The sequence below is a fragment of the Crocodylus siamensis genome, chromosome 3 (assembly GCF_052110815.1).
Source record: "Crocodylus siamensis isolate JL-2025a chromosome 3, ASM5211081v1, whole genome shotgun sequence".
Taxonomy (NCBI): domain Eukaryota; kingdom Metazoa; phylum Chordata; order Crocodylia; family Crocodylidae; genus Crocodylus; species Crocodylus siamensis.
The window spans coordinates 42,067,275-42,083,956 of NC_143397.1; positions in this window are offsets into that span (position 1 = coordinate 42,067,275).

A 16,682-nucleotide genomic window follows, 5' to 3' on the forward strand; every position below is an offset into this window, starting at 1 on the left:
GCATGTCCTATCTCCCTCTGCATGGGTTTTTCAAATATGAGCAAATGTCCGTGCTTTTGCTTTGCTCCACTAGTAGGAGCAGAAGCAGAGGCAATTGTAGGCGGGGAGCTGCAGCCGGGTAAGTCTGGGTTTGGGGCCTCAGGCTGGAGTGGGCTATTCCTTAGTGTCTTTTATTTCTTTGTGTCTGCACTCACCCTGGGAGCTATAGGCAGGTAAGTCTGGGTTGAGGGGCTGGGGCTGTGGCAGGGTGGTGGGGGGGAGGGGTGCTTGCCCCCTCCAGTGGGGAAAGGAGGTGGGGGGTGCCTCTTGAGGGCTATGGCTGGGCTGGCAGCACAGGAGCCCATGATCCTAGGGGCGGAGCAGCCAGGAGATGCTGTGGGGACTAAGGCAGAGGGGGAGATGGGCTATGACACACTACAGCAGCCCCAGCCCAGGGTAGGGGCTCCCTTCCTCTTCCCTCCAGCCCACACTGGGGCCAAACTTGTTCTGACCAATGTGCTCCAGCTCAGGACAGGGGCAGCTGTGGCCCCTCTGGCAGGGCTGGTGGAGGCAGGGGCTGTGGGTTGGGAGTGAGGGGCACCAGCAGAGCTGGGGGGGGCAGGAGGCTGCTGATCAGAAGTGAGGGGCACCAACAGAGATGGGGGGACTGTGGGTCAGGGGTGAGGGGAACCAATATGGCCCAGGGAGGAAGGGTACTGTGGTTTGGGAGTGAGGCGCACTGGCAGGGCTGAGGTCTGTGGGTTGGGAATGAGGGGCAGCAGGTGGCTTGGGGAGGGGCTGAGGCTTGGCAGCACAGGGCAACAGAATGGGCAGGGTCAGGGCACCACCATATCACTTCTCTCCATGGTCATATTCCTCTGCTGTCCCTCCCCTCCTGTGCGACACGTGCCCTCTATTTTGCAACTGAAAATACGATCACACACACAGCGTTATATATTAGTATATGTAACCAAATGTTTATTTATATGTGGTTTTCCCAGCTTCCTTAACCATTGGTTTATGACCCTAATCCTCACCATTCCCTATATAAAAGTGGAAGCCTCACTTGGCAGTTCTCTGTGCCTTTTCCTGGAGTTGTGGGGTTTGGTGCAATATTTTGTCTTGTCTAGAAGTTATCACTACTCAGTTTGATATCAACTTACATAATACATTTAAAATATTTAAGGACTCAATAGTGTTCCTATGGGATAGTACGGACAGTATGCCCCAGGGAAGAGCTATATATGTGGTAGCTGGGCAGATATTTTGGGACCCAAGGGCCCAGTGTTGATTTGGACCTAGAAGCCTGCTAAAAAGAAACCACTGTCTGTGAGGCATGGGCATGATTGTGGGGGTGACTGGAGATTATGATTCTAGCCCTGAAGTGACTTAGGCCCTCTTAAAGGTATGAGAAACTAAGGAATAGGCCACGCCAGTTTTTATAGGCAGTCTCCTCATTAAATATTTAACAGGAAGTTATGACAGGTGAGAGATATGGGGTCGAAGAAATTGGGGAACACAGGCCAGTCTGGCTACTAGAGGTGCCAGACTCCAAGGAGGGCAAATGACTGAGACTGTCACAATTACATTATAAAGCTGTAATCTAATTTTAGCGGTATTTGAATTTTTCTCTGACATGAAAAGCCAACCAGACTCTAAAATCCACGAGACCCTTAGTTGAAATCTATGACACTGCTCTTAGTTCCCTAGTGTTTAAAGCAAGAAGGAGCTATTTGATCACCAAGTTGAATCTCCTTGTATATCACAGGCCATTAAATTTTACCCAAGTACTCCTGTATCAGTCAAATCATTTAGGTTAGATTGAAGTATTGCAGTCATCAGGATACTAAGCTTTTGTGCATCACAGCCTGGGGACAGGAGAGATGAAGGAGCCACAAATAACTGAAGTACTTTCTATGTCAGGAAATCGATTAGGTGATATATGGCTAGATAATTCCAGCAGGTGAATCACACCTGCTGCAGATAAAGGAGAAAACTACCCAAAGGAAGGCCTAGGGAACATTCTTTCCAGACCCCAAATATGACAATCAACTTGACTCTAAACATATAAGGTAGATTCACCAGTCCAAATCACCTCTGTACACTATTCTACACTGCACAATGTCCTGCCTTCTCCTGTGGTCAGTCCCCGATGTATGCTGCATTTTTTGCCTTTATCTGAAACATGTGACCAATCTTGTATTTGAGGAAACAAATCATGAGATGTAATTATATCATTTTCTTATATGGAAAGGTGCTAGGGCTATTAATATATTGATGATAAAAGAGTTTCCAGTTTGATTCCAGGGCAAATGAAGGTTGGAAATGATTCATGGATTCACAGACCAAAATCACAGAAGGCACCACCAAAACACATGTACTGACACACACTCATGCAGGCTGAAGAATTTCTCCAAGGAAGTAGATTTAAATGTGTCTTTTAGAAAGATATGTAATTTCATTTTAAATACTGTAAGTAATGGCAAATCTATCATCTCTTATGGTCCAGTATTGATCCAATATTTAATTTCCTTAGTGGTAAAATGTTGCATCTTATTTTGAAGTTGAATTTATTAACATTCCCAGGAGAATTCTAGCTTTAGGAGAATGCCCTCCTTGCAATCAGCTGATTGATGGGGCAGTGGGACTATTCTCCTATAGTAGGAATCCTTCCAGTTCCTGCCACAGGAGAATAGCCCCTGCACCTTGCAGTCCTCTGGCCAGAGGAGGATGGAGGAAGGAGAGGGCATTCTGCTGTGGCATCAAGGCTCCCCAAGTCTTGCTGCTGTACCTTGGAAGCTTGTCTCACCCTGCACTGCTCAAGATTGGCCCAGAGTCATGCAGGGTGAGGTGGAAACCCATTCGAGGAGGGTTCCCCCAACCCCTGCATATCTGCTGAATGGTTGGGGGTAGGAAGGCACAGGGCAGAATATTTTCAGGGCAGTGACCCCACAGAGCTTCCTGACAGCTTGCCTCTGGGCAGGCTGTCACGGTGCCAGCACTCTCTAACCCTCTCTCTCCTTTGGAGGGAAGACCCAAATGTCCTTCATAGCCCTGGAGGCAGAGTGGGTGTCCACTCAAATAGCTGTACATCCAAGGAAAGTGTACAGCTGTTTGAGTTAGTTCAGGAGTTCTCCCTGGAAAAGCCAGTTCTCTTCTGCAAGAAAGTTCGTGAATGGCTATACATTCTGTTCTTGTGCTGAGTGAAAGGCCCCTTCATCCTTTTAAGAAATACTGCTTTCGAAGACCATTCCCATCCTATGGATACATCCTCTTCCAAAGACAGTTTTCCAGCCTATGTGTACATCCCATATTTGTTAGCAAGTGTTTTATCTTGCATTTGGCTGTATTAAAGTATATTGGATTGTAACCATTTAACCAAATGTTGCAGTCCACATCATTATTTATTATCACACTAGTCTCTGTATCATTTGCAAACTTTATCAGAAAAGATCTTACTCCATCCTCGTAGATCTCTGGTAAATATTGAATACCGCTGGACCAAGGACCATTCTCCTAGACCAGTCAGTCTTCTAGAAATGCACACACTCATGGATGTCTCTCAAACCGCATTTTCTATTGTGTTAGTTGGTCAGTTTTTAAGCCATTGACTGAATACCCTATTAGTTCTATATATATTAAGTTTTATTTTTAAAATCAAAATAGTATCTATATTATGTAGTATTAAGTGAAATGTCTCAGAGAAATTAAGTATATTGTATCAATACATTGTCTTCTCACACTTGTACTCCTATTAAAATGTAAAAAAGCCCCAAGAAACCAAAAAACCCAATAAAGCCACAATGTGGAGTCCATGAAATTACCTTATCTGGTATTTTTAGCCTCCAATTCTTTGTTGATAGGGTAACTCAATTACAATTTCCATTATTTAGGGACTATCAGGCTAATTTTATATAGTTCCTGAACTTGTCCTTTTAACCCTTTTTCAGACTCAGAATGATATCAGTAGTCCTCCATTTCTTTTGAATTTTTCCAATTTTCCAAGATTTAAATATATATATATTAGGAGTTCAGAGACTTTGTCATCTAGTTTATTTAATTATTTTGGTCTTAGTTATTTGATTTAAAAATGTTTAATATTTTATAGTTAGATAAGTATAGACTAGATATCATAGATTACAAAGAAAGAAATAATTATATAGATTAGACAGATTAGATAAAAATAGATAATTATAACAGATAATATCTCAATCCTCCTTTGTTACCAGTGAAAAACTTCTACTTCAACCACATCACCTTAGGATATGGGTGTGCTTCTGCTTCATTTCAAAAACATGAATATCTATTGAATATCTCTCATTTCTTTTCTACCTAGTAAGGGATTTGACCAAGGATGTTTTCCTCTCTCATACACTTAAACACATCTTTTTTTTAACTGTATTTCACATTTTAATATTTCATTAATTCCTTTAGCTTCCTTTATAGTAATTTCCATTTTTTACTTGTAAATTGCCATATTTACCTGAAGACAAGATGACCCTGAATGTAAGACCACTCCCCAGTATATAGATTCTACACATGAAAAATGTATACATTTAGTATAATTTTCTGTATATAGAATCTAATTATTGGAGGATCATCTTAAATTTGTCCTCCACCCCCCCCCCCCGCCTACTCCAGGTAGTCGCGGAGAGGGGTGATGAGGGGGGCATTAGTAGAGCAGGTAGTAGGGGAAGCAGTCAGGAAGCATGTGGTAGAGCAGGCAGGGGGCAGTAATGGGGCAGGCAGTGGGGGTGATGGGGACAAGCAGTAGGATGGCAGGTGTTAGGGGGAAGATAGTGTAGAGGCAGTGGGGCAGGCAGCAAGAGAGGCAGACAGCTTGTCCCCTGCTGCCTGCCCACTTTGCTGCTGACTGGCTGAGGGGCGACTGTTGGCTGAGAGCCAAGCAGGCCCAGTGTCCCCACCACTTGCTCTTGGATCAGCCAGGAGACAAAAACGATGGTTTTAAATATACTGCAGTTTTTGTCTCCTGCCACTGATTGGCCAAGGGGCCCTAGCAGCCCCACCACTTGCTGTTGATTGTCCTGGAAACAAAAACCATGGCATATTTAAAACTGGTTTTTGCCTCCCAGATGATCAGGAGCAAGCAGCAAGTGGTGGGCCACAGGGGACTCCTCAGCCAATCAGCAGCAGAGGAGTGGGTGGCGAAAAGAGCAAAATTAAAGGAGCCATTGTGCAGCACACTTGTGGTAAGATTAGGGTAGATCTCTACTTATTAGCCAAGAACACATCAATACTACATTGCAGAGAGACAGTTCTTTAACCTCTGTTCTTTGTTATTCTTTCAGCTTCTCATGTACTTCCTTGAATTTAAAACTCTGGGACCATTTAATTCCTTTAAAAGTTTTTGTTTTCCCTGTGCCTTAAAAAAAAAAGAAAGAAAGAAAGAAAAAACAAGTGGATAAGGGAAATGAGACCCTCTGAAAATTATCCCAGCCAGGAAATTAACAAGTCTGTCAAATTCATAACAATTTGTAACAAAATTGGAAAATCGCTTCTGTAGTTTCTAGGAAGCAAAATATTTCCTATAATGCAGTAGTAGTATTTACTGAAATAATGCAAGAGCACTTTTTCTTTGAGGGAATCAAAACATAGCAGATTGCCTAGCAACACAGCACATGGGGTCAAATGTGAAAGGTCTCTATTGTGCATAGCAAAAAGCTACTAGCAACTGATAGTATCAACAGAAGCAATTAGTTACACTGTAGCGATATGTGCAGGTTCTGAAATGCAATTCTGAAAATCATGAGATATAATATCCCATAACAAATGAGGTAGAATTGAAATGTACCCCCCCTCCAACCCACCGCCAAAAAACAACGACACCTGTTCAGCTTGTGCAATATGGCTGTATGTAGGCTCAGTCACTCTGTGCATGGGGGCCTGCTCTAGAAGAGTATTCTTCTTACATATGTACGTATTTCTGGAAACACACTGAATAGGTATTTTAAAAAATGAAGGGAATACAAAGAAACTATAAAAAACAGTATCAAAATTAGGAAAAATGTGGTGCATCTACACATGCAATTAACATGTAGCAATAAACTCTGGTGCAGTTTGAGGTGGAATTTATTGCTCCTGGGTATAGCATTTACATGCATGCCAGGATTGTAGCATGTAGAACCAGGGCACAGCAGCTTGTTTGCAGGGGACCCAGGGGGTTAGCCTGCCAGCCTGAGGCTGGTCTGTCTCAGCTCAATGTGCCACAGATGGTCTGACTGGGTCACAAGGGTGCTACAGTGCCAGCAGACAGAAGCTGCACTGTAGCACCCTCATGCCACACCCAGCCCTGGACACTGTCTACCCCTGCATTTCAATGAATGAAACTACTCTGCTGTATGATAGTACTTGTCCTGGACAGTACTACCCTATAGCATGGTTAATTAGTTTACTGTGCCCTAATATGGGTGTATGTGTCGAAGGTGATTTTTACTGCAGTTCTAGTTAGTTGACTTTGCAGTAAAGTGCTCATGTAGATATTATCACTATATCCTTAAAAGATACTCAGTTCACTCATGGATATCTGTATAAGAGAAAATACTCCCCAGTCTCAGTCACAGATCACAATGCATACAGATTCCAGTGCATACACACTACTAACATGATATCATTATGCTATCCATCTGGTAAATCATTTTTATGTTGTTGCCCTGTGGGGTCAGGCCAACTCTCAGGATCTCAATATTGCACTGTTAGACAGGAGGGTGTGACACAATTGCACATATACAAATACACAAATTAATTAGTTACATACACACACACACACTACCAACTCAGGCACATACACATCCAAACCAGCCTAGGCATGTGCATACCTATCACCAATTCAAGCACATACACACTACACAACGAAAATTAGACAACCACCAGTTGTCAATACCCACACTCTCAGTACACAGACACAGATCACTAATTCATATATCATGCACACAATGACGTGTGTGTGTATGTATACACACACATACAACCCGCCTACACATACACACAGGTAAGTTCTTAATTTGGATGGTACAGTGTGTGTATATGTCTGCTTGTGGTACCCAGAATACTTAGGGAAAGGTTAAGGTGAGAGAGAGCAAAAGAGAGAGACAGTTAAAGTGTAGGGGGTGATGGTTGCCAGAACCAGGATTAGAACCAGTGGACTAGAGAAGCTGGCTGAGGAACTGAGGCCTGGGATTATTTAAGGTCAAGTGGCCCCAGGGTTACTCAAGGTCACTGGTGTAAGGGGAAAAGCCTGGTGGCAAGGAGGAGACATCCAGGAAAGACAGAAAGGCAGAGACCTGCAAACTTGGGGCTGGAAACCTAGGCAGATAACAGAGAGATTGGGCAGGGGGCAGATAAGTGGTGGCAAGGAGGAAACAGTCAGGAAACAGACAAAAACCCAACTTGGGGTTTCAAAATAACAGGCTTATTAAACAGACAACACACTACACAGCCCCATGAAGTTATTAGTTCCTCCTTGCACCCCCACAAGCACTCACAATGGCAGCAGGAGAAAGAGACTCAGTGGAAAGGTTGAAGTTTAGGTAGGGAAGAGAAACAAAATCCAAGTCCTTGGTTGAAGAGGGGGTGGGGGTGATAGCTATCTACCCAGGCTGAGCACGTGCAGCTTGGCACAATGGTGGGTTGCCTCATCTTTTGCTTCTTGAATGCTGAGGGTGGTTCTAAAGGCTGGGTTGTTGGTCCAGGTATTGGTGTTGATGGTTCGGTCATTCAGAGGGAGGTATTTTTAGACCTACTGCCATTGTCTCTTAGGCACCCACATTCAACCCCATTCATCCAGGAACCAAGTTACATAGGAGGGGTAGGTATGAGTCATAGGTTACAGAACCGGGCATGGGGATAAGATGGAGACTTGACAAACAAAATGGAAACTTCATATGACTTATGCTAACTTACATATGTAGGCCTAAATCATATAGTATCAGTAAAACAACAATATAAAACAGTAACAATCAATATAGACATAATAATTATACAAAAGAAAGAGAAAAAACAAAATAAATACAACTTGCTACCAAAGGAGCTTATCCTATGTCTTATCTCACTTATACTTATCTACAGGGAATAGAGAGGGAGAGACAAACTCAGAAATGGTTGGGGAAGGAGAGGGAATGTATTTTAATAAAACAAGAAAAACGGGGGGGGGGGGTTGCTACAATGTAACACTAATTACTAGCAGAGGCTACAGGTGGTAGAGACCAAGGATTGAGAATTCTGGGCTTACACAAAAGTATGATATGGTCTTATTATTTCTGGTCTCCTTGGTCTTAGAGGAGTGCAGATGAGGAAGTGATTTGACTCTGATGATACCCACTTTTTAGAGCAGCAGTAGCAGAACATTTAAGTCATCTTCCTGTGGTGCTAGAGATGTGTATTGGACCTTTCTCTGGACTTGTGCAAAAGGCCACCCTCACTGACCCAGCTGTAAATATGCACCTGGTTTTTCACTCTAGGGTGGTGGTGCCCAACCTTTTTGCCCAGCAAGATGGATTAGCAGTACCCTGTCCATCCGTGGGCTGGATCAAGCTGGTGTTTCCAATCTAACACAGGCATGACAAGCACCAGCTGGCCCCACAGAGAAGAGGGAGGTGGGGTTGGGGACCAGCAGGGAGACAGGCCACTCCCAATAAAGCCCTGCAGGAGAAAGGAGATTGAGAGAAAGAGGTCATGATCTGGCCCTGGGGGGGCATGTCCTGGTCTTAGCCCCATGAGGGGAATGGGACATGGCTCAGCCCCAACAGGAGGAAAGGAGGTATGGGCTGTCTCTGTGGGGGAAAGGGGCATAGCTTGTCCCCAGCAGAAGGGAAAAGGACATAGCCAGGCCTCAACTGGCCCCACAGGGCAATTCAAAAGCAGCGGGGCCTGGCCCAAATGTGTGGAGGTAGGGGGTGTAGTTTGGGTCTAACGAGCCATGTAGGAAATGGGGTTTGGGGATTTGGCAGGGAAAGGGTGACCATATTAATGGCCACCTCTTCCCTGCTGCCAAATTTCCTGACCTGATAGCTCTGCAGGCTACATTTGGCCCATGAGCCAGAAGTTGAGCACCACTAGTCTGAAGTTGTCTACAGAAACAAAATGAACTAGCTGCATCATTCTCTGTGTGCTTTTCCTATAAAAATAGGTATGACATAACCACACTAGTTCAATGAATTGCCTGGCTTGGGTGGATCTTTTACTTGATGCTACCTTTTCAAAAGGACATGTAGGTCAACAATTTAAACTTTCTGCAGAGCACCTACCAAAAGAACAAGCTATTTTACAGTACATTAAATCCTGTCTTACTGATTTGGATTAAATAGTAGTTTTTATTCTTCTGGACATAATTAGATATTAGCCTGTGTCATGATCCCAAGTGATAGAAAAGAAAAGGTTGGGTGATGTTACCTTTTTATCCTCTACAATATATGGGTTAATTGAGGCTCCTTCAAATTATGCCAGCTAGAACTGGTCGCTATCTCTTTCAGTTAAGTAAGACTTGGCTAGAGCAGTTTACAGTACTTTGCCTATATTTCTTCCTATCTTTGACACTAGCATTCCCTTTACCGTAGAAGAAGCCAATGAAAAGAATCTGGCTATTTTACTTTTGTGCTAGTTGGCAAATTCACTGAATTGGGAAATTCCTTAGTTGCCTACTTAAAAGCAGTCTTAAGTCCACTTTTCTTTAGATTTTCAAAGATCAGATTTGAAGCCTTAGTCATCCCTGTCTGTGCCAACGATAAGAACTCTCCCTCTCTAAAAGCCTGTAAAAAAGGTGACAGCATGATGTAGTAGGCAACCATCAATCATTCAAGGTCATGGTTTATGTGTGAAAGGTCACCACAACCTTTGACACATATGCCTAGGCAGGAGCATGGAGGAGTGGAGGCTGCCCAGACCTTCTATCCCCACTTTAGACCAGTGAGACAGTATGCAATGGCCAGACTTAGTCCAGGCATTCAGTGACTCAATGACTGTAGTTATATGCTTCTCCAGGAATTAAACCCAGGTCACCTACATGGCAGCTAAGGATTCCACCTCTGAACCATAAGAGAAGGTACAGCATGATGTGGAAATAACGTATTTGGGCTATTGTCCAACATAATGGGTAGTATATGAAAGAAGAAAATAATCTGAAGACAAAAAGATTCTAGATAAGTGGTCTGTGCATACTTTGAATGTTAACTGCAGTTGCAAAATTTGTATACATTTGTCTTAGAATCACAGAACCATATAAACATAGTTTTGGCAGGTTATACAGTTCAGAAGATTTTACAACCTCTCTAGGTAATCTGTTCTATTGCTTAACCCCCTCATGGTTAGGAAGTTCTTCATAACACCCAACCTAGATAGCTGTCATTCTTGGCAGACTTGCAGTGCATGATCCCAATAATCATGCTTCCTGCCATGCCACACATACATGACAGGAAAAGCAATTGTGGGATCCAGCATCAGGTCCAAATCACACCATATTGACAGGTTGGGTGCCTGGCAATCAGCTGATCATTGGCTAGTTCCAGGGACCCACAGAGCTGTTTGAGTCCTGCTGTGGTTCCTAAAGCTGGCCAAAGATTATGTGATTGTTGGCAGGTTGGTACTGCCCCAGGGCTCAAGTCCTGGGGCAGTCCTGATCTGCAGTTGGCTGGGTGGGATATCCCAGGATTCCAGCCCTGAGGTGGTACTTGCTAGCTAATTATTGTCATAGTCCCTGAGTTTGAGCCATGGGTCTACCCCAATCTCATCTTAGCTGTCAGAGACCACACCAGGATTCCAGTTTGGGGGAGGTCCCTGACAGTTGATGGGAGATTGGGATGACCCCAGGGCTCTATCCCCTGGGCCATCCCAATCTCCTGTCAGCTGGAAGAGACTGCCCTGGAGTGCTCCATCCCCAAAGTGGTCCTGATCAGCTATCAGCTGGCCAAGACTATGTGGGGCTCAAGCTCCTGAGCTGTTCCTGCCAGTGGATCAGCTAATAGTAACTCTGGAGCTCCAGCCCTGGGGCAGTCCCTGCATGGCAAGACACATGTTCAAATTATGGCACTATACAAACCAGATACAAAAATATTACTCATTTTTCAAGTAATATCTTTGTGGCTGGTTCTTGATTTAATGGCATTATATATTCTTTGAACATTTGGCCAGTTGCTATTTCTGATCTGGTTAACACCTTAATCGCTCCAGAAAACTAATGTCTTCCAGGGGCCTCATATTGCAATTTAAACCCATTACTTCTTGTCCTGTCTTTTGTGAACATGGGGAAAAACTGATCCACTTTATGATCAACTTCCATGTATTTGAAAACTGTTCTAAAATCTCCCCTCAGTTTTGTTTTTTTCAAACTAGATTCTCCCACTTCTTCCAATCTTTCCTCTAACAAATGTTGTTACTCTCTTTAAGGCTCTTTCCAATTTGTCCATTACTTTCTTGAAGTTTGGTGCCCATGCTAAAAATGTAGGCCTCCACAGTGGGAATGGAGGGTACAATTCCAGTTAATATATCCCAGTATGCCACTGTTTTGTTTTGCAACAATAACATACTGGGTATGTCTACATGTGCATTTGCACCAGCTTAAATTTACTGCAAAGTAATTTACTGTACAGTAAGTAGAATAGGCTGGCATCTACACATTCAAACATTAAAGCACATTAACACTGTGTGTGAGGACTGACTTGGGACTAATTTTAGTCCCAAATTGATCCACACACAGTGTTACTGTGCAGTAAGGTGTCTACATGTGCATTACTGCACATTCTACTAATTAGGCATAAATTTGATACTTGTATGATGCAGGTATCAAGTTTATGTTCAAGTTGGTATAAGTCACCATATTTACTGTGCAGTAAGGGCTTGTACATGTAGACATGTGCCTGTACCGTGCAATAATTTCGGTTACTGCATAGTTAATGTGCACGTGTAGATGCACCCACTATGGACTAATTTCCAGATTGTGTTTCACTATATATCCCAGGTCTGTGTCTGAAGTTCTGGAGCCTAGCTCTGGTTGTTCCTCAATTTGCATTTGGGCCTTGGATTTTTCCATCCCAAGTGCCATAATTTATACTTGTCTTTTCTGAAATAGATCATGCATTTTTTAAGGTAATTTTTCCATTTTATCAAGGTTATTTTCAATTCTTATTCCATCCTCCAAACAGTGGCATAACTAGGGCTGAGTAATCAGGGCAGCTGTCTTAGGCACTGACCTGGGGGTCGGGATAGCAGGAAAAAAACATCTATTGCAACCAAATAGTTATGATCATGGCAGCAGTGGCAACTAGAATCACCACTGCAGTCTTTGTATGACAGTTGCCTGATGTCCCCAGCCATACTGTTATGCCTCTGCCTTGAAAGAGTCTGCTACCTCACCAAGTTTGGTGTCATCTGTGAACTTACTAAATTAGTTATGAAGATACTGAACAGCTCTATATCCAGGGCACACCTCTGGGGAACTCCACTAGATACTTCATCCCAGTTAAATAATGAGCTATTACTTCATCCCAGTTAAATACTGACTTTCTTTTTAATATGATTATCCCATCAGTTATGCACCTGCCTTACACTAGGTTCATCTAGACTGCGTGTTATTATCTAATTTTTGAGAAAGAGTTTTGAAAGTCTTCTAAAATATAAATATGTCACATTCATTTCTCTCCTACCATTCACAAAACCTTCCACCCTGTCATACAGGTAAATCAGTTTGGTTAAGTATGACTTGATATTGACAAACCCATGCTGGCTGTTCCTATCTCTTCATTATCCTCTAGGTGTGTAGACACTAATTCCCGGGGTCCTTCTGGTTTGTATTTTTAAAGATAGGCATAAATATTTACTATTTTCCAGTCTTCTGGGACCTTATCTGACCTATAAGAGTTCTCACAGATAACCACCAATGACTCTCTGTTTATCTCAGCCAATTCCCTGAGTACTCTTGGAGTGCTATGCTGATATGAAAACATCCATCTTGTCTAAGTAATTTCTAACCTGTTTTTTTTTCCTCATCTAGTCTGGGTATCTATTTCCCTATCTTTTCTGCTAACTGTCTTTAGTAAAGAAACTATTTAATATTACATGCATAAAATATTTTCAGGTTATTACTCAGTGCAGAACACATGAAAAACCTTCAGAAAATGCTGTACCAGCAGTGATGTTCATTTGAAAGCAAAGAGTATTCAATCTTAAACTGATCTGTCCAAGGAAAGCACAACTATTACAACATTTTGCGATGTTAGGGCTAGTTTTTCACACAGTAAAGTGGGAAGGTAAATTAGGACATTCTAGGTCAAATCCAAAGCTTGACATTCTATATGGAAACAAACAGAAAGCTCTCTTTCATCTTGACTTTGATTTTTTAAATTTACTGTTGATACCTTGCTCTTTAATCATATCTATGAATTGGTTGCTTGTAAAACAAATGCATCTTTCTAATAGGTTTAAGAAAGAATTGTATTTTAAAAAGAACTCTTAAAATACAAATCAGGCTTTTGTTGCTTTTGATATTAATGGCTCAGATGAAATGATGTCTGGATCTTCTATTATTCCAAAATCATTCTATAAATTATCTCTCTCTATCTCTTCAGCTACAGTTCTTAATAATTATTTGGCTCATAGGCATTTGCTTGCATGACATTGACACTGAACTTCTGTCTGTTGTGCCAGCAAATTGATTTTAGAGGCTCTTTGTATTCTCTAACTTTGGAACATTCTATACAAAGCAATGGCTTTTTTTTCAAAATTCCGTAAGGACTTAGAAACATAAGGTGACTACAGAAGTACTCTGTGAACTTTTTACACTGCTGTACTTCAGAGCACTTTTAGCACTATAAAATTACAATGCTCTTAAATATGACAGACTGGGGGCAGCCTCTGAGCCTGCAATATCCTAGCCCTGGGGGTGCGTGGGGCACCCCGGGACTGGGAGATCTCAGCAGTTGTGATCTCCCAGCTGCAAGGGTACCCCATGTACTGCCTGGGCTGGAAATTTTTCCTGATGAGATTTCCCAGCCACAGGGGTGCACCATACACCCCAAGGACTGGGAGATCTCAGTAGAGTGCCTCTGCATCTGGAAGATCACAGTAGCTGTGATCTCCCAGACATGGAAGCTTGCTTGCTGCTGGTGCAGGGGAGCCTGTACCAGCAATAAGGTACAATGGGACCTAATGCATAATCCTACTATCATGCTTCCTTTCACAATCACATATGGCATGGCAGGAGGTGCGATTGTGTGGTCACGCATTAAGACCCCATTTTGCTTTTATCTGTATGTGTACAGGGGGCCTCAGTCTTTATCAGGCCACATGTGTAGAAACACTCTAACGTTTCATACTGCTAAACTGCATGGGGTCCTAACTCATATTTAAGCTCAGGGCAACTACCTCACTGACAGGCCCAGCCCAGAAGGGATTTTTAGAGCATGCCTTCCAGATAAGGTCTTTCTCAGAACTTTCTGGCAGGCATATGTGATTTCTATTTTATCTAGTTGCTCAGGGTTGCCATAAGGATTTTGCAGAGTAGAGTGTGCAACTCTTCCGAGTTCACTATGTAGAACAGCAGCACATATTGTGGCACACTTATCATTAAAGTTGCCTCAGTGACTAATAATGAAACAAGGAAATGTCTAAAATTATCAAGTCCTTTTACTGTAACAACAATTGAATAACAGAAAATAAAAATTGTACAAATAAAATACTGAGAATTACAATATATATGTTATATTGTTCATCTTTGGCGGTTACACCATAAACCAGTGGTGCACAGTCTTTATGAACTCCTACTATTCTGACTCCATGGAAGGGAAACAGGAAAAGAAGCTGCTCCTAAAAACTTCCACTCTGTTTTCAGGTCTTATTGTTCTGATTTTTTTTTAAAGCAAAAAGTTAAGGTTTCTGCTGTGGTCTATGCCTGGCAGGAAGGTGCTCCCCTCTTCACAGAGGTGTCCTGAAGAACTGAGCTTATCTATGTACTCCACTGTAATTATAGAAACCAGTTCCCAGGGCCATATTTTCTCCACTGGACATATGTGCTACACCCAACATGGCTGCCAGCTGAGTAATACCACTATTTCCCCACTGAGCATGTTCAAGCAGGTCTCACTGACCTTCCTAAAATGGATGCATAATCTGTCCACTGGGTATGGTCAGGTTACATTTTGAAAAGGTCTCTCTGACAGTAAAAAGGGAGGTTACACTTCCACCCCTTATGTCTCACTGGGCTGGCATGTTGGAGATTTAGGTCTGAATTTATTCTCTGCCAGACCTGAGGCCTAAAGTTGGACCCGAGTCTACCACATATCAGGTGAGAACTTCAAGCAGTAGGCTGCTTTCAATTTGTATAAATAATTAATTATTAACTAGAGCAAGCATTTGACCTGAGTTTGCTAGTTTCTGTGGATCTCTTTCTTAGCTGTTTAACTCTCTCCATGTACTCTATAAATTCTTAAGTTCTAAATCAGACTAAAGTTGCCAGTGTGTGTTATTCCTAGTCATTAGATGTTGAACCATGGCGTATTGTAATGCCTCAGTCTTTTTGCAGATCTGTCCTTTAGGAACCAAAGAGCCACTGACTTTCAGTGAGACCCAACCTCTAAAATTATGAGTCACTTATGAAAATTAGACTTGGAATCTAACTCCTCTATTTATCTGAGTTTCAATAACCATACCAACTGAACACCAGTATTATGAAATATCCCAGCTCTTCCTTCCCAAGTGCATAGCATGGTTTGAATGCAAAACATTTTAGGGAACCAACACCACAAAGAATATTGAATTTATAATCCTTAAACCTATTTATACATTTCTAATTCCAACTCTCTCTGAGACAACTTGCTAGACTCTGTTAATCAACCAGAATCAATATTGGTTTACAGCACTTTCAAAAAGGGTTCATATTTGCTGTTTTTTCTGGTAATGGCAGACATTCTAATTGCATATATTAGTCAAGGAATAATAATTAGATCTTGGAGAACAATTCATAGCAAACAACTTATCTGATAAAATGAGTCCTTTTATCTGTTTGTGACTTATCTGTGAGCAGACTTTGATTTTTATACATCTCTTTGTTGTTAGTATTTCTTCATTGAAAATTTTCAGATAACAGACTTTTGAACTGTGAAAAAGTAGCAGTGTTTTCCCTACTCATACAATTTCAGCCACATTTATCTGACAAAAAGCAAGTTTCCAAAATTAGACGTTACTCACAAAAGATTGTATAGAAGTCCATAAAATGATCATCCTTTTTCTTCTCCTTCCTGACCAATCTTCATGAATCAACATAAATTCTCTCTCTTTTCTTGGGTGCTTCATTCTGGAGGACAGCAGTCAACAATATGTACATGTCAATTAACATCACTGAGCTTCCACATTAACAATGAATTAATAAAACTAAAGGAGCTTTACAACCATCAAAGATATTGATTGTTTTCACCTTTCTACAGACTAGGCAAGACACTGCTGCATCCTTTAAAGTTGTTCACACTTCATTTTTTACTAAGCACCTATAAATGAGGGCAAATTGTTTTTGGTAAGAAACCTTGAAAATTTAGGAGAAAAGATGGGTGTTTCCCTCTTAGAAAAATGTTCAATACACTTAGCTGTCATGCAATAGGGAAATTTTACTTTTAGCATAAATGTATTTTTGTTTACAGTTTACAGACTATTACTTTGGTTATATCCTGGATCAATCACTAATTATTATTTATAGTTTATTAGTA